Source organism: Heterodontus francisci, chromosome 13, assembly GCF_036365525.1.
Source record: "Heterodontus francisci isolate sHetFra1 chromosome 13, sHetFra1.hap1, whole genome shotgun sequence".
NCBI classification, from domain to species: Eukaryota; Metazoa; Chordata; class Chondrichthyes; order Heterodontiformes; family Heterodontidae; genus Heterodontus; species Heterodontus francisci.
The window spans coordinates 32,683,921-32,703,104 of record NC_090383.1 but is presented as its reverse complement, the minus strand read 5'-3'; positions in this window follow the sequence as shown (position 1 = coordinate 32,703,104).

Here is a 19,184-nt window from a genome sequence, read left to right as displayed (position 1 = left end):
TAAGTTCTACTTTGTCAGTATGCCATGGAACTGATGGCAATGGAGCCATGAGACAGGATGGAGGGGGATATTCAGATGGTTCTCCAAGCCTGCTATGAATCCCGACTCGATCATAAACTCCCAGCTATCCCAAAAATAAAATAAGCAGCAACATTTGTGATTAATGGAGGAGCAAAAGGGCATAGACCTTCCTTTAACTGTGAGAAACACTGACAATTTACTATGTATTGTCAGAAAAAAGCACAGACCTAAAATCATTTTTAAAAAGGATTTTTAGTTTTCTATTTTTTTCTAACCATCTATTCAATCCCGGACATCTCAGATGGATTCTGGGACATTCCAGTGCATTCACAGTCAGTACAAATTTGCATTTACCTCAGAGAACAACAGTTGTGTAGCTATACCCCAGATATTTCACAACTCACCCACTTTATTTCATCAGAGTATAGCAGATATGTTGTTGCAGTGGGAGTCAATGAAGGAGAATTAACTCCTCTTAGAGGGAGTGTTCAGCCTCTTCAAAGAGACTGGATTTAAAATCAATCCAAAGAAAACTGGGCTGGCAAAGAAAATGTTAACATACGTGCATGCTCACCCCTGTGGAGAGATCGTACAACCAATAAACAGATATTAAGAGTCCATTGGTCAGTCAAGCATGCAGAATATTTGATAGGATTTAATCAATTAAACCTACATACCTCTCAAACCTGCATATCCAGTGAACCTATTAAAACTGTACCATTGTTGGGCTCCGCTAGTGTCTATGTGATGGTACCAGTTTCTATAACCTGGGACAATACCATACAGGAGTATGTTGGATTCCACAGGCAAAACAATTTTTTCTCATTGAATGTCCACCTCAACACTCTGTCCAAAAAGCTGAAGTTTTTGCTGTAGTTATGGCTCTCCAGCCATTATGGACAATTCATTTTGGTGCAACTCCGTCAGAGAATATTTGTCTATCTGGTAACAGTGTGGCTTCTGCACGGTAGAGGGTAAACAACTGACCCATCATTCTGAACTCCAAATGGCTTGGGACTTTGCAAGCAAGAGATCAGGACAAATTTCCTATTTGTAAGATGACAGTCCATCAGTGGAACGGAACTTGCCAAGAAGGTAAACTGTAATAATATGGCAGATAATTGGCCAGAAGAGCTGGAAAAGTAGTTCCATGAAAACCACTCAACTCACAACAACTGGCACCAGTGTGACAGACTGAGGTTAGACTTGATTTAAAAACTCGTCAGGATTGTAGAAGAGGGTATCAAAGGGTTAATCTTGAGAGAATGTAAAGATTACCGCCCACCAGGATGAGGTAAGAGATCATGTGGGAGAGACTCGAGAACAGTTACAGTGTAGCTTTTGAAGGAGACACACATACTAGTGTGGCGTGTATATAGTTACTATACAATAAAGATTCATGTTTAAACAATACAGTTTATGAACTCTCTGGCTAGACTCTATATAGCGGCAGCATAAAGAACCAAACATATAACATAGTGAACTGAGCTGGGATCAAAGTGCTATACGCAGAAGAAAGAATTTGAAGCAACAATTATATTTCAGCCAGAAGAGAAGAAACTTTAAAACGGGTAGCTAAAGAGAAAAAACAAACTACATACCATAGAAGGCAGAGAAAAGCTCCATAGAACGGAAACGTGGCTGAAAAGCAAGTGATCGGGTGAATCATTGGGCCAACAATCGAGAAATCCCAGTTTTAAAAAAAGCTTTTGAATAGCTTAGAAGTTTAATTTTCTAAAGGCTCTGTGTGAGAGCAAAAGAAAAAAAAGGGGGAAAACCCAATCCCTCACTTGGGCTGAACATGAAGGTGAAGAGCAGGAAAACCCTGAAAACATGTGAACTGAAAAAATAAGTAAAAAAAGCACGAGAAACCCCAAACACAGCAGAGTCTCCATTAACGCAGCTAAGCTGAAGAGAAAAAAAATCATTAAAGCAGTCAAGCTTGAACAAAATAATTAAACTCTCGCTAAAAAAAAAGCAACTGGAACTGTCTATCGAACAGCTCTGTCAAGTTCAATAGACAGCTGTATAAACATTTCAGTGAACTGCTGAAAGAAAGCAGAAGGCCCTACCAGAAGCCTATAAAAAAACAAGCAGGAAACACTGTCAAGCTTCAGCTACATAGCTGCACTCCATCAAAGCAAGCTAGGCTGAAAAAAGAGGTTCTTAAAGGGGAACACTCTAAAAAGAGTATAACATTTTAAAAAATGGATCCAAGTTTGGGAGCGCCAGAGAGTTTCTAAAGTCATGAGGGATCCAATCAGACTCAAAACTGGGAACTATGGAGGAAAAGGTTCCTCAGATATAGAATTGCATTGAAATTAGACAGCAGGTCAGAAATTGAGCAAGTGCATATATTATTATATTTAATTGATGTTGTAGCTGATGATATAATAGCAAGACATTGATGAAACATCAGCCAAATTCGATGAAGTCTTAAATGCTCGTGATTCCTACTTCAATTTGTGCAGCAATAACAGACCAATCCTGCAAGGTGAGAAAAGACTTTGGTTCAGGAAACCTCCTGCAACTGTTCAGTTCCTTCACCAGAAGGCTCAACAAGAGGCACCAGGAAAAAAGGTACACTGGGGAGGGGGGGGGGGGGGGGTGGTGGTGGATGTGGGGAGGTGGGGGGGTGGTGGATGTGGGGAGGTGGGGGGGTGGTGGTGGTAGGGGACAGCAAAAGACACTTTTAAACCCTGCCACAGCACTGTGGTGCAAAAACTTCCCACAGGCGTGAACCATATCCCACCAATACAGCAGAATGCTTTTTATTGCAGAAAATTAGGGCATTTCAGTAAGATGTGCCTAAATAAAATCTCGACTACCTCAACGTCGAAAGGAAAAGCAGTTAAGAACAGAGAGGTAAATGAAATTGTGCAATCTCCTGCAGCAGACCAATTGAAATCTTTTCTGGGCGAAATCAATGATCCGAACCAGGCATTTTAGTCAGCAGACGTATGTCAACAGACATATCACTAATTCCAAACTTGACACTGGAGCAAGTGTGACGGTCCTGTCAGATAAAGAGCTGTGGCTATCCACCCACATTCTGCAACCAACAGAAACTCAGTTACATGGCCCAGGAGGTGTTGTACTTAAAGTAAAGGGAAAGTTATAAGTGATTCTTCAATATAAGAGAAGGCAGACATTAGAAACACTGCATGTCCTAAGCAATCAGGAGTTCTCACTCTTAAGTAGAAGAGCTTGTATTGAAATTCATCTTATAGAGAAAGTTGAAGAGATTAAACAACAGGAATCTGGGAGTCCCTTTCAAGAGGAATTCCCAAAACTGTTCACAGGGCTAGGGAGACTGAAGACCAAATATAATATCATGTTGCGAAAAGATGCTAAACCACTTTTTCTCTTCATGCCGAGGAAGATTCCACACCCACTAATGAAGCAAGTTCAACATCAACTAGAAGACATGACCAGGGTGGGAGTCATTTCTCCTGCTACTGAGCTGACAGATTTGTGTTCAGGAATGGTTCCAGTTCCTAAACCAAATGGGGATCTTTGTATTTGTGTAGACTTAACTTAATAAGGCATGTGTAATCCATCCGATGACCTCAGTACATGAAAGCTTGGCAAAGTTATCCAGAAGCACTGTCTTCACAAAGCTTGACACAAATAGTGGCTTTTGGCAAGTTCCATTTGATAAGAAGTCAAGGTTATTGGCGACCTTCATTCCTCCCTTTGGGAGATTTTGCTTTAACCATCTTCCATTTGGTATCATGTCAGCACCAAAAATATTCCAGAGCACTATGTCAAGTATTCTACAGGACCTGGAAGGTGTAAACTGCCATATGGATGACATGCTTAATCACTGGGAGTCCATAGAAGAATATAACCGAAAGGTTAGAGCAGTTTTGAATCGTTTGCAGAATGAAGGCATAACACTCAATGAGAAGTGCGAGTTTTCTAAAACATCCATTTGTTTTTTGGGACACATTGTCAGCAGCAGAGGCATAATGGTAGACCCGCAAAAGACAAGAACCATTAGCGAATTTCCAAGTCCTACTTCGACCCATAATCTTCAATCATTTCTTGGTATCGTCAATCAGTTGGCAAAATACCTACCTAATTTAGCCTAAATTACTGAACCTTTGCGACAACTGCTGAGGAAAGCTTTGGTATGGTGCTGAGATGCACATCAGAAACAAGCATTCCAATAAATCAAGGAGATGCTGATTTCACTGGATGTTTTAGCCCATTATAACCCTTCATTTCCAACTATGATCGCGGCTGACACCATGACTACAGGGATAGGGCAGTCCTTTTCCAGGAACAGCCCGATAGAAGTTGAAGACCTGTTTACTACATGTCACGAGCACTCTCAGACACGGAGATGAGATATGCTGTGATAGAGAAGGAAGCTCTCGCAGTCACTTGTACATGTGAGAAATTTTTGAACTACATTATTGGCTTAAAGGTCATCATTGAGACACACCACAAACCCTTAGTTTCCTTACTCAATAAAAAGGAACTCACTAGGATGCCTCCACAGATCCAGAGATTCTGATTGAGGCTAATGAAGTTCACCTACGAAACAGTATACACACAGGGCAAGCAACAAATGACAGCAGATGCATTGTCTCGAGTGACAGTCAACCATCCTATTCAACAGGATGTTAACTTTATTAATGAAATTGAGTTATTTTCGCAGGTCACTGCATCAAAATGGTCGGCAAGTTCAAATAGACTTCAACAAATTTGTCAGGCGCAGATGCAAGATGAAGAATGCATCTATGTCCGCCAAAATTGTGAAAAAGGTTGGCTACAACAAAGTCCCAAAGAGAAGAGGATGAAAATCTTCTTCAAACACACAAGACACTTTACCATAGCTGGTGAGTTATTGGTATATGACAAGAGACTGGTGAGAGTCACTCAGAGTAGAGATCTTGGACAAGATACACCAGGGTCATATGGGCATAACTAAATGTGGAGCATGGGCTCAGGCGTCTTTGTGGCGGACAAGAATCTCAAAGGATATCGAAGAACTGATTTTGAATTGTGATGTATGTGCAGTTCACAGATCAAAGAGAACCTTTAATTTCGACCCAATTCCCAACTAGATCATGGGAACGGTTGGCGATGGATCTATTCTTCTTTGAGGGAAGATCCTAGCTAATTATAGTTCATTACTTCTCAAGATGGATCGAAGTTAAGCGAAGGTACACAACAACAACTGAAGCAGTCATCAGAGTTTTACAAGAAATTTTTGCAACATATGGTATACCTGATCAGATAATATCTGATAATGGACCACAATTTACAAATGATTACTTCACGCACTTTGCGATGGAATGTGTATTTGTTCACCTAACAAGATCTCCTAAGTATCTACAATCAAATGGAGAAGCTGAGCAAACAGCCAGAACCATTAAAACTATGTTGATGAAAAATCAAAATTTCCAATTAGCACTACTGACATACAAAAGTATTCCATTATTATGCGGCTTAGCACCATCGGAACTCTTAATGAGAAGAAAACTTCCAACACAATTTCCAATTCTACCCAAGAAATTACTTCCAGGATTGCAAAGCAAGGATTATCAGAAAGTACAAGACAAAGAAAAGTCATATCGAAACAAACAGACCCATAATTATAACAGAAGACACCGTACCAGAAACCTATCAAAGTTGTCAGAAGGACAAAAGTTTTGGGTACGAGACCAAAATAGAGAAGGGGGAATTCTCCAGAAGGACGAGAATCAATAGCAATCTTATCTAGTTTTAACTCAAGAAGGTTCTATGTGGAGAAATAGAAGGAATCTGATTCCTTTACATTAAAGATGTCAATCGGTCATACATTTAGACGACTCAGATGATGAACCTAAAATTCAAAAAGCACCGCATGTTACAAACCTCAACAAAGGCCGTCCAAGTCAAGAAACAAAGGATCAGAGAAAGACTCCAAATCTTCCACATCTGATGACAATAAGATCAGGGATAGTTTTGAAGCCTCCTGATAGGTTGAACCTATGAAGTCAGAGACTTGGGGAGAGATGGGGTACCATGTAAATAAAAAAGTGAATGTATGTAAATATATATTGGGTTAAAGACTTGGGCGGAGATGTAGTATAAGGGTATTAAGGGTTAATCTTGAGAGAATGTAAAGATTACCGTCCACCAGGATGAGGTAAGACAACAGTTATAGTGTGGCTTTTGAAGGAGACACACAGGCTAGTGTGGACTGTATCTAGTTACTATACAATAAAGATTACTGTTTAAACAATACAATCTAAGAACCTCTCTGGCTAGACTCTACACATTGGCAGCATAAAGAACCAAATATATAACATAGCTAGCAACCCCACTGTGGTAATGGCTAAAAAAGCAATACAGAACAGGAAGCATCTTTTCCCTTCCTTTGCACCAAGTAAGAATTCACTCATCCTACATGACGAGGTTTTGTATCATGAAGATGGCCCCAACTTGACGTGGGTCATAGCTCTCAATCTCAGAAAGGGATTGATTCTGAATATGCATCAAAAAGGGGGATACATTAGACAGTTGTTATTGGTGGCCAATGATGCACGAGGATGTTCAGCATCACCTGTCTCATTGTGTCCAAATGAATTAGGCCCTAGCCAAGTGAAAGATGGGCACCTCCCAGCTGAATAATGGTGCATATCAAACAAAGCTGACTGATTATACCAGCCCATTACCCATAGCAATAGGAAGGTATCAGTTTAACTTAGTTGTTAACGATATGCTTACCTGGTGAATTAAAGCTTTCCCAGTCTGTAAAAATTATGTGGTTACCAGAGCTGAAATGTTGTTGGAGCAAAGTTTTACCAAATGGGGTTAATGGCTCACAGTTTTCAGCAGAAAGTATGTAATCCCTGTGCTGCCTCATCAATGTGGAACAACATTTCCACATGCTCTATCACCTGCAGTCCAGTGGGATGGTGGAATGCTTTAATCACAGTCTAAAAGCAGGGCTGAAGAAAACTATCATGCAAGGAACTGATGATCTGGTTAAGACCAAGAGTGAATGGGTTACTGCTTTGCCTGGTGTTTTGATGGCCAACTGCACCACACCAGTAGCTATACAGGTTACAGCTCATTTGAACTCATGACAGGAGTCCCACTCCCCCATTGGTATTTGCCAGACCCAGGATCAGTTCCTCCAGAACCTCCAACAATCCCTAGATTCGACACTGCTCCATGCAGCGGTGAAAATGGGTGCGACGACTGTGGATGGTATTGTCAGGCAAACCCCCACCCTGCCAAGACTGAGGCACACATTATTTCGCCACATGAACATTAAAACTTAAAAAATTACAAGTGCCTGACTGGAAAGACATTTGCATAGTATCAGACAATGTTGAAACAAAGGGAAACAGTCCCTGCCCCAATACACAGAAGACACCTGGTCAAACCAGTCGGTCACGTGACCACCTGCTGGCCAACTAGGAGAGTTTTAAACTGGAGAAACAGATTTTGAAGAGACAAAGCCGTGTGCTCTTGGAGTAAAGATCTCTCCTGGAATTGAAGCAAGAATTACAGCCCCTCCTGTCTGCCTGCTTCCATCTCCTTCCCAAGGAACTGAATCTTGTGAACACACGTGAAACTCAGAGAGAAAAGTTTCCTATGTGAACAAGGTTTTAAGAAGACTACTGGGCCCCAACGAAAAGCAAGACTACTTACAAAAGGACTACAGTGAGCTTGAATCACTGTAACAAGATACTGCCTCAAATTGTTCCACCTTATCTTTTCTTCATCTCTTTTCTGTCCCTATTTACATGTGTGTATCGCATGTGCAAGCTAGCATGGGCGTGTTGTATATCCGTAGGGGTGAACCATATTAGAGCTTAAGTTTTAATAAAATTTCATCTTTCTTCTTTAAACCTGAGAAAGCCTGTGTGAATTGGTTTCTTTGTCTTATTATTGGAAAACTGTGAACAAGGATTCAAAAGGGGGGAGCTCAAAAAACAGTGGGCTGGATTTTATGTCGGGCGGACAGGAGCTGGCCACTGACGTAAAAGTCGGTGGCAAACTCGCTTCCGCCCAGCCTGGGAAAACGACCCTCATTTTATGGGTCCCCGAGCTTTAATTGTTCCAAGGCAGGACTTCCACCCGCTTGAGGGAGGAAGACCTGCCTCATTGAGCTGCTGGCCAATCATCAGGCCAGCAACTCTTAGTCCCAGCAGTGCCACTGGGAGTAGTGGCCACTGCTAGGACTGCAGCCCAGCCGAGGACATGGAGACAGGACTACAGGGTAAGTTTGGTTTGCCTCACCAGTGTGGTCGGTTGCATCCCGTCGAGGCAAGGGTGGTCGTGTGGGGGGAAGAGGGGGCGTCTCGGGTATTGGGGAAGCAGGGGCAGCCCTCAATTGGGCACCCTGCGTCCCTTTGGCCAGGCGCCACCCCCTCCCCCACCCCCACCCCCCGGTGTGCTGAGAGGCCGCCAGGTTTCACTGGACGACCTTTCACATCTCCTGGGCGCCTGCTTGCCATGGGTAAAATCCCCGTGGAGGCAGGTGAAGGCCCTTAAGTGGCTGTTAAGTGGCCACTTAAGGGCCTTGATTGGCCTGGGGTGTGTGCCCCCCCCCCCACCCCCACCCCACCCCCGGCCCACGTAAAATGGGGTGGAGGTGGGAGTGGGTCGGGAAGGCCTCATGGAGCTTCCCACTCAATTTTATGCCACCACCCCGTCACCATCTGGCTCGCTGGAGTGGCATACAATTCCAGTCAGTGTGTTTAAAATTAAACCCTGTAGCAATAAGATCAGGTGAAGATAGCAACAGACCCCTAGACACATTGCTCATCTGGTCATAACAGAAAATTGGGTGCTAGCGTCCAGGATTTCACCCACCGACAAACCAGTGAAATTGGAAGTGGGAAGCCAAATTGTTCCCAATCAAAAAGAGCAAATCAGTACAGGTTTTGTTGTGGTTGTGTGTGATTGAATACTAACATGTCTGCAACTGAAGCGAGTAGCTCCCCAAGCCAGGGTGAAGTAACTTGGGATAAGTTAAAAGCACTGTCTATGGAGGAGTTGAGGAAAATGGTTGAGCGGTGTGGGATCACTGTCCATGGCAAGGCTAGGAAGTCTGAACTCCTAAGGCTAGTGGCCAACCATTTTTTCCTTGAATCTGAAGAAGCAGAAATAAGGTTAGAAGCAGAATCCGACAGGGTATTGTGAGCAAAGATACAATTGGAACAGAAGAAACTTGAATTGGAGGAAAGATAAAAAGAGAGAGAGAGGCAGGAGAGGGAGAAAGAAAGAGCCTTCCAAAAGGAACGTGAAGAAAATGAAAGGCAGGAGAAGGAACGAGAGAAAGAGGAGCGAGAAAGAAAATTCCGGAAAGAATGCAAAGAAAGAGAGATGAAGCAGTTTGAGTTAACAAGGGGTCAACAGAGTATCTCTAGTGAAAGCATGGTCAATACGGAGGAACATAATGCAGGGCCAGCTACAAGATTGCTAAAACTTGCTCAATTAATTCCAAAATACAATGAGGAAGATGTGGAAGAATTTTTCATGTCCTTCGAGCAACTGGCAAGGCAGCTAAAATGAGCAGTTAAGACCTGGTCTCTTTTAATGCAAAGTAAACTAACCGGAAAAGCCCATGAGGTTTATTCCTTACTGCCAGGTGAGAGCTCATCAAATTATGAACTGCCCAAAAATGCTATCCTCCCGGCATATGGATTAGTACCCGAAGCCTATCGCCAAAAAGTTAGAACCCTCAAAAAGCAAGCCAATCAAACTTATCTGAAGTTTGAAAGGAGCAACCAGCTGGCTTTTGACCAGTGGCTGAGGGCTTTAAAAATACAACTCAGCTATGAGACTCTCAGAGAACTAATTCTGTTAGAGGAATTTGAAAACTCTCTCCCATTCTCAATAAAAACCCATGTGGAGGAGCAACAGGTTTAGGGAGCCCTGCAAGCGACCGTTCTGGCTGATGAGTTTGCTTTAGTTTATAAGTGGTTTCTCAGGGGAGAACCTTTCCTAATCATCCCCACAAATCTGAAAAGGACAAAGGGTGGGAAGGTGATATCTGCCCAGACAGTTCTGGAAGAGAAAGGAAAGCAGGAGACACAGGGGGCACTCCTCCAACCAAAAATGAAGGTGCTGTGAGCAAGAGTGAGACCTGGACAGTGTAATTCCATTGTAATAAGGCAAGGCATTTAAAAGCTGACTGCTGGAAACTAAAGGGGAAACCGGCAGGGTTAATCACGGCACACCCGCTCAGTGAAGACGAGGCTCTGATGGAAGCTGTGGCTTTAACTGCAGTAAGAGTGAGACCCAGGAAGATTACTATGGCCAGTGCAGGAAAAGTTACTAGGATTCCTGAAGGTTATCAGGGTTTTGTATTTGAAGGGAAAATAACCCCATATCCCTCGAGTGGTGCAAGCAAGCCCATAGTGATTCTCAGGGACACGGGGGCCACTAGATCCCTTTTACTGGGAAAAGGTCTGACCTTTCCCCCAGAGAGTGCAGTGAACACCAAAATGGTGATGAATGGTATTGGAGGGCAGTGTATGTCTGTACCTGTACCCAGGCTGTGCACTTGGAGTGCAACCTAGTTTCGGGACTGGTGACCATAGGGATTGTCCCTAATTTGCCTGTGGACGGAGTTAACCTGCTCCTAGGTAATGATCCGGCAGGGGTGCAACTAGTAGCCACCCCAGTGGTGAAAGAAAGACCTCAGGAGGTCAGAGAGACAGGGCAGTGGCAGGAGACTGAGCCCTGCAGACTCCCTGAATGTGTCAGGCCATGATCAAACCAGCTCCCCCAGAGGAGACTGCATTGGCACTGCAGGCAAATGACCATGAGGTCTGCCTGTCTGAGACTTCCTTTGGAAAGTTAGGAGACCAGGGAATGAATTAAATGGATTTTCCCTAGCTGAGGCTCAGAGAGCCGACCCAGTATTGCAAGAGTTAGCACAGGCTGCCCAGTCTGAAAGTAAAGCAGAGGGAATCCTTGATTGCTACTACTTAAAGAATGAGGTACTGATGAGGAAATGGAGTTCTCCTCACAGACCTGAGGGCAAGGAGTGGACAGTAGTTCACCAGTTAGTGGTGCTGCAGAGGTACTGGAGAGAAATATTAAGAAGGGCCCACAAGACCACAGTAGCTGTACATGCCGGTATACAAAAGAACAAAACCCGCATAAGACAACAGGTTGACTGGCCGAAACTCCACAAAGATGTGATGGAGTACTGCAGGACTTTCCCCATGTGCCAGGTTTAGGGGAAACCCCATGCTATAGTAAAACCTGCACCCCTAAGTCCTGCACTGATGTTAGGAGGACCCTCCAGCAGAGGGCTGGTGAATTGTAAGGGACTCCTGCTGAGAAAAAAAGGGGAAAGGCAGGCACATGGCTGGCAAAAGTTTAGAAAGAGAAGGGGAAAAAGTGACCAAGAGGGCAGGTTAAAGGAAGTCCGGGAAGAATCCCGGAGGAAAACCCCTACTGTCTGGTCAACGAACCCTCGAAAATGTGAAAAGTTAAACCCCATATCCTCTTATGTGAATGCAGACTCCAGAAGATCTCACCAGAGTTGCTATCAGCATTTACAGGAACCAGCAGAGACAATGAGAGACCTCTAGGGGGCAGAGAAACTGTGAGGGTGATACCTTACCTAGACGAAGTGCCGCAGGGGAGTGCAGTAGAAACTGGACAAATACCTGCACGCAGGAGTGTCCCATAGGACAAAGGGAAAATTAGCAATGAATTCTCCTCCACAATTAGAAAAAAGGGAACCAACCATCCCCTAAGGGGAAAAACTTGCATGATTCATCAAAGCACTGAAAGAGAGTTCAGAGTAGAACCGCCCACTGTCGCCTCCCCTGAGCAGAACTCCAACCTAGGGCTAATTAAATCTAACCCTCCCCCTGCAGACCTTAACAAGAACAAAGACATCCGAGGCAGCCATGGAAATGTGCAAACTGAAAAACTTCCCCAAAATACCACATGTTTATTGGGATGCCACAAAGGGCAGTTTAAAGCAGCACTGCTAGCAAGAAAAGACAGGCTGTAACAACTGTTAGAATTTCTGAATGAATGATAGTGATGCATGTGTGTTTTCCTGTACTTATCTTCTCTCTAGCCCCTTTTTATGAAATGCTCTTTTAAAAAAAAAATCGCATTTCATTCCACTGGATGTGGAGGTGTCATGAAGACCCCCACCTGTCAAGAATGAGGCATATTAATTTTGTCATGAACATTAGTTTTAAACTGTTGCTGGAGTGAAGAAATGACTTATTTTACAAGAGATCACCAGGCACTTGGCTGGAAGAACATTTGCATACTAAGAGACCGTGCTTGGAGAGACAAAAGAATTGCTCACTGATTCAATTAACAGAGATTGGGCTGGGCAATGGTGATCCACATCTTGTTGGGGTAAGAGACAGCACTACACCCCACCCCCCCACCCCACCGAGAGCTTTGAAATCCACAAACGCAGAGTGGTTAAGCCAGCTGGTCACATAACTGGCTGTTCAAGGTTTTTTGAACTAGCCACAGGACAGCTTGAATTCAGACTGCCATTTGCAACTGAACCTGAAACAAGACAGCCTCTCTCCTGGCTGACTCTCTCTTGCTTTCTCACAAGCCTCTGGACCAACTGATGACATGTGAACATCAAGAGAGGAAAGACTCCTACATTGAAACAAGTTAAAGCATGCACTGGGCCCCAACGGACAGTAAGATTTACCAACAACCTCAAACTCAAAGAACTGTAATTACAATCCAGCTATTGCCTCAAACTTTTCCCCTTAATTCTTTTCTACTTTTTTTGTCTCTATCTGCGTGCGTGTTTATCGTGTATGCATGCTAGTGTGGTCATGTCGTGCATTCGTAGCGATTACCAGAATTAGAGTTTAAGATTAATAAACTTCCACCTTTCATGTTTAATTATAAGAAAACCTGTCTGATTTCTTTGCCTTACAATTGGAAATCGGTGAGCAAGAATTTACTGAGGGGGGAGCTAAAACATGATGTTTCTAAAATTAAACCCGGTTATGGGTAAACCAGGCAAAGGCTGAGAGGAAACCCCTAGACCCCTTCTCACTTGGTTGTAACAATTGCATTGGTGCACACAATTAAGGGCTAATTTCCCTTTCACATACCTTGATTGGCTACCCATCGCAGACAGGTGGGCAACTACTGCCACAGGGAATCCGCCTCAGGGAAAATCTCCTAAAGGTGGGAACACATTGGGGAGCAGACCTCATACCCCTTGGTCTGGATTTCCCTGCTCCCACCTCCAAAGCCACCTCCCCGGGACCAGGAAGATTCCGCTTCTGGGAGCACCAGGTGGGACATCAAGGGAAGCATTCTCTCTGCTGCATAACATTGGTGAACATGCCACTCCGCCTGAAACTGGCACAGATGAGGTAGCAGAGCTTGCGGGTGCAATGCCAGCCCAGAATGATGAGGAGGGAGAACAGAACCTGGTTGAAAACAGTGACGACATTACAGGAACTCTGATCAATGATTGCTCTGTGCTTCTGACATTGCTAAGGAGCTATGAGTACAGAACCAGACTGGGAAATGACAGAAAAAGGGGACAAAGTGACAGTGGCCATACTGCCAGAGAAAGACTCTGGTTACAGATATCTTCGACAAAGACAAGTAGAATAACTGTGGTCTAAAGTTCAAGACAATTATATCCTTTGCAATGTATAACTATTTTAACTTTTTTGACTTCCTAGATAATATAGTTTGTATAAATTGTATTAAGCTATATACAGACTTGTTCACTTCTGATTTGATGGTATTGTGAGTGTGAAGTTGGTGTTTGAGCAGCGCTCCTTTTAAGCATGCACCTCATATGGAGGGTAAACCAGATTAACACCAACACACCCATTATGGGTGGTGGGTATTGTATCTCCTTGTTTGTTTTATATCTCTATCTATTTGATTATGAAGGTGTGCCTTCATTATTTTTCCATATCAGTTTCCTCTGCTAACTTACTTCCTTTTTAAGTAAATATGTGGAATTTTCTGCTCTCCCAGATTGAAGCCAGGCTAGATGAAGGAGCCTAGGAGCAACTGGAGAGTGGCCATGGGATACGTGCAACTGGAGAGTGGCCTTGGGATACGTGCAACTGGAGAGTGGCCATGAGATACGTGCAACTGGAGAGTGGCCATGGGATACGTGCAACTGGAGAGTGGCCATGGGATACGTGCAACTGGAGAGTGGCCATGAGATACGTGCAACTGGAGAGTGGCCATGGGATACGTGCAACTGGAGAGTGGCCATGAGATACGTGCAACTGGAGAGTGGCCATGGGATACGTGCAACTGGAGAGTGGCCATGAGATACGTGCAACTGGAGAGTGGCCATGAGATACGTGCAACTGGAGAGTGGCCATGAGATACGTGCAACTGGAGAGTGGCCATGAGATACATGCAGCTGGAGAGTGGCCATGGGATACGTGCAACTGGAGAGTGGCCATGAGATACATGCAGCTGGAGAGTGGCCATGGGATACGTGCAACTGGAGAGTGGCCATGAGATACGTGCAAGGGAATCTCGCAATGCACGTACACATTCACATTTCCTTGATCCTCACTGCCACTTGTACTTTGACCAATAAAAACCTACTTTTTTGCAGCCATGTTGTCGCCTTCCCTCTTTATGGATTGAACATTCACGCAGAGCAGATCTGGTGAGGCTCCAGAGTTGACCCCTTGCAGCATGTTCTATCGCCTCCAGCCTCTTCCTAGAGTTTGGACTGCAGCAAAGGGCCAAGTGCTTGGTGGAAGAGAAAGGAAGGGAGTCTATGTTTAAGAGAAACTATTTATTTACACTCACACTACAACCTGCACTTTGCATGTGAGAGATACACTCACCTGTGCACTTCTTAACCTTCGTGAACTCCAAAGCGATGCTCTCTCTGTGCTCTCTGCTGAAGTGGAGGCAGGATGCTGACCTTGCTGCCCCTTGGCTACGGATGACCTTGGCGGTCACCCTCTGAATACCTTGGGCCTGGAGGGCCCCAGCATGTTGAGGGCCTCCTGCACCAAAGCAGTGCCATCCTCTTTCAGCAGGGATGAAGGAGGATCTGGTATCACTGGCAGAGGGGCTGAGGAACTGCTGCCACCCCAGAAGCAGCCTGAGAGGAGCCCCCAGCTGCAGGAGGTAGCCGCTCCTCCACCCTTGCAAGATAGACATCTGCCTCCCTGCTGACCTGAGAGTGCAGGGGTCCTGCTGGTGACTCGAGGTCCCTTGTCCCCCACTCACCTTGCCATTTCTGCCTTGCACGCATGGTCAAGACGAGGGTATGCAGGTCTGCATGAATATCCTTCAGACACTGAGTGCTCTGTTGGATGCGGTTATCTATCAGAGTTGCCAATCTCTCAATGGAGGATGCCACCCATGCACCAGTCAGAGGCAGTGGAGCATTTAAGGCCTAGACTCCTCATTGTCCGCGCTTGGGCACACATTGTATCTGGTATCTCTGCCAGGTATTGCCAGACCTCTCGCTGCAGCTGCAGCATTTCCTATGATGCTGCCGACACCAGAGGCACGTCAGGAGCCTGTGACTCAGCATGGGCCTGGCCTCCCACATTCCTTCAACTGTCAGAGGCCTGGGCTGTCACAGCCTCTATCAGCTGCTCGGGCACATCTGTGATAATTCACCGAGGTGCAAGTATCTGCACTGGTGGAGGGTGCAGGGATATGAGGTGACGCTGGACCCTCTGATTCTCCCTCTTCCTCCTCAGAGGGGGTAGACTCTCCCATGGATTCGGAGGCTCCCTGATTTGGCACCACTTGACCTCCATGAGAGAACAAAGACATGTAAGGATCAATGGCCTCCCCTCCCACCATAGCACACACACCTATGATGCAGATCCCTGTGGGCACCAGATGCCTGATGAGCAGCATGGTTCCATCACTGCAGATGCACCCTTGTGCCCCATGGTGACCTTCCTCACTGTCTTGGGAAGGTGCCCCTGCCTCTCTGTCCACAACACTCCGGCCATCTTGTGGTCCAGCCAGCTCCATGGCCTCATCCTCCATTGGTGTTGGAACGTGCGTGATGGGCAGCCCACCACCAGTCTTGGCTCGCTCTCTCCGATTATGCATTATCTTCTCCTGCAGACAGAGGGAAGGGAGATGCTGGTCCCCAAGTGAGATCAATCTCAACACATAGGCTGCTGGCAGTCCAGCTGCCACTGACGGGGGCACACAGATGCCTTCTGCATGCACCCCCTTTCCAGGGACCTTGTGAGACTGCACAATGACAGGGGTCCTCCTTTCACCTGGCCACTGTCAGTCATCTTGCGTCCCTTGACCCTTTGACAGTGTCTGAGGGGGTTGATCTCTCTCCTCCCAACGCACCAACCTGTTTCGCCGGATGCAAGGCCCAAGACGATGAAGGAATTAAAATGTACTCACGTTCACAGCCCGGATGAAGTCGTTGAGCCGCTTGCGGCACTGTATCCAAGTGCACAGCGTGACCCCATGGCTGCTCACCTCCTCTGTGATCTGGAGTCAGGCCTGCTTGGTTTGGCTGCCAGGTCTCCTCCTGCCATCCCTCAGGAACAATAGATCCCTCCTCTCTCTTACAGCCAGCAAAAACACCTGGAGGGAGGCATCAGGGAAGCATGGGGCCACCCGGGTCTCCTCTCAGCCATCTCTTCAGTTTCTGCAATCACCTCCTCCTCTCCCAGGCCTTTCAGAATACTGATTTCAATGCAGGGCTGGCAGCCCTTTAAAAATGGCACCCACACCTGCCAAGGCATCACCTGACCCCATGCTCCCCGCCTCCGGGCCCGATACCGATCACACAATTGGTTGGGTGTCACGGCTCATTAGGCTTAATTGGCTGTCTGCCACTGAATCACATGCGGCAGGCCACTCCTGCCTGCATCATGCCTCACCCCCGGTTCTGGTCCTGATGGTGGGACTGGAGTCTCGCTAATAAAATTCGGCCCTTAGAGTCTGCTGAGAAGAGTTAAAGGAGAGAATGAAGCTGGAATGTGGATAGAAATGCTGAAATGTCTATGAATATATTTGCACAAGCAAGTAAAAAAAGAAATGATTACAAAATTTAATCAGCCACATGATATCAAGTGACCAAGGGATAGTGAATATATAATTTTTTCCTGTGGACACACTCTCTGGGTGGTGTCATAGGGATCAATACTCGGGCCATTACTGTTGATCAGTGATGACCAATAGTAATCATTGATCAGCCACAGGTTTGGCTATGGCAACATCATTTTAACCACGTGCACTAATTTTAGTGGAAAAGGCCTTACACACAACACTGATAAATGTACTTCAAATGTGTATATTTACTTAGCAAACATCTCCCACCATTCAGTAACCAAGGTAGTAAAGCATTCACAAAAATCAAAAAATATTCACACTCTTCTTTTCATCTTAGCATTTTACCAAAAAATGCACAAAAAGATTATATGTGCAACCTATCCCTTTGGTCCATATTTATTCATACCACCACCCCCTCCTCCATTTGATGTCATCTGCAAATTGAGTCAGCTTTGTTTCTGTCTTCATCTTGTAAGGCATTTGGATATCTTTTCTATTTTTGTTATGTGATGAGGCATTTGTTAATATCTCTTGCATTTCTGTTCATAAGTAGAATGTAACCAGTTGTGGTGTGGACCAGTATGTGGGACTCACCAGGTGGTAAGAATATGGAGACGGAGGACATTGCAATGAAGGGAGAAGACATCATCACTGGGGTTCATATTGGGCTTTTTAAAAATAAAAGACAATGTAACTGAACAAGGACCCCAACATATACACACACAGATAGATGAGTCAGGACATGCCACTGATGTGGTAGCCTGGGCTGTTACAACATCAAACAGCCTGTCTACAACCACTCTTGTTCTGTTGTGCTTTCCATCAGGGTCCCTCTCCTTCACTGAGAGGGCCTACCCTCATTAACCCTATAGGTTTTCCGTTTAGTTTCCAGCAGCCAGCTCTTAGATGACTGCTTTATTACAATGGAAGCACACAGGTCTCCGGGTCTCACTCCCATTTATAGCACCTTCCTTTTCGGCTGGAGGAGGGCCCCCTGTGTCTCCTGCTTTTCTTCCCTCCCAGGACTGCTTGGGCTTCAATCGCCTTCCCACCCTTTGTCCTTTTTGGATTTGTGGGGGTGACTAGGAAAGGTTTTCCCCTGGGGAACCGACTTATAAATGACAGCAAAGTCATCAGCCAGGAGTGCAGTTTGCCAGGCTCTATGAACCTTCTGTTCCTCTACATGAGTCTTTATGGAGAGTGGGAGAGAGTTTTTAAATTCCTCTAGCAAAATTACCTCTCTGAGATTTGCATAGCTGGGCTGCACTTTAACAGCTCTCAGCCACTGATCAAAAACCAGCTGCTTATTTCTCTCAAACTCCAGATAAGTTTGATCTGCTTGCTTCTTGAGGGTTCTAAACTTTTGGCCACAGGCTTCCGGTACTAACTCATATGCCCCGAGGATAGCATTTTTTGTCAGTTCATAATTGGATGGACTCACATCTGGCAATGTGGAATAAACCTCTTGGGCTTTTCCCGTTAGCTTGCTTTGTAGCAGGAGAGTCCAAGCCTCAGCTGGCCACTTTAACTGTCTTGCCAGTTTTTCAAAAGACACAAAAAAGGCGTCCTCGTCTCCCTCATTGAATTTTGGGATCAATTGGGAAGGACAATGTGTTCCAAACTGATAAGTAGTGTCGCTGTGGTGGTTACATATCTAAAATAGTGTGCAGTACTAGATAGCTCTGTAAATTTTCTTTGAGTGTCAATTTGGTTCTGTGGTAGGGCTCTGGCTTCTATGTCAGGAGGTTGTGGGATCAAGCCTCATTCAAGTACATAATCTAGACTTACATTCCACAGCAGTACTAAAGATATGCTGCATTGTGGGAGGTGCCATCCTTCAGATGAGACATTAAAGCAAGGGACAGTTTGATATTATCTGATAAACAGGGAGTTCTCTCAGTGTCCTGGCCAATTTTCTTTCCTCAATCATTGCCTCCACAAATTAATTTGTATTGCTTTTGCACAGCCTTGCTCAGTGAAAAACTGCTACTGCATTTGCCTACAACAACAAGGTAATTAATTATTTGTGGAGCTCTTTGGGACATTTCTGAAAGATATAATTTCCTTCTTGGTAGCATTTTATGTCCATGTCTCCGCTTTAAAGACGTCTGCAAACGCGACATGAAATCCTGTGACATTGATCACAAGTC